Source organism: Neopelma chrysocephalum, unplaced genomic scaffold, assembly GCF_003984885.1.
Source record: "Neopelma chrysocephalum unplaced genomic scaffold, ASM398488v2 Primary Assembly neopelma1_95170, whole genome shotgun sequence".
NCBI classification, from domain to species: Eukaryota; Metazoa; Chordata; class Aves; order Passeriformes; family Pipridae; genus Neopelma; species Neopelma chrysocephalum.
This window is the reverse complement of record NW_020923861.1, coordinates 3,329-3,684: the sequence shown is the minus strand read 5'-3', so window position 1 is coordinate 3,684 and position 356 is coordinate 3,329. Positions and strand designations below refer to the sequence as shown.

Genomic DNA, 356 nt, shown 5'->3' with positions numbered 1-356 from the left:
ACCCCCTCAAAATGGGGTCCCCCCTCCCTCCCCCACCCCTCACAACTGCCCAACTTTCCCCACCCCCAAATCCCCCAAAATTGCCCCCAAAAAACGGGTTTGGGGCATCCAAATTTCACATTTCCTGCCATTTTGTCCCCTCACGTTTCCCGCCCTTTTCTCCTCACAGTTGGGGGAATTTTGGGGCAGATTTGGGGGTCTCAGGTGGGTTTTAGGGGGTCATTGGGGAAATTTCAGGGGTCCTGGGGGGGGATTAGAGGAATTTGGGGGGGTCCTAGGTGGGGTCTGGGAGGTTTTGGGGGGTCTCGGGGAATTTGGGGGAAGATTTTGGAGTCTCGGGTGGGATTTGGGGGGGG

At 57.3% G+C, this 356-nt stretch overlaps 1 pseudogene; it reads left to right on the top strand.

Annotated features, from left to right (window-relative positions):
• LOC113980773 overlaps positions 1 to 356 on the top strand; it is a 4,085-nt pseudogene that overhangs the window by 1,365 nt on the left and 2,364 nt on the right.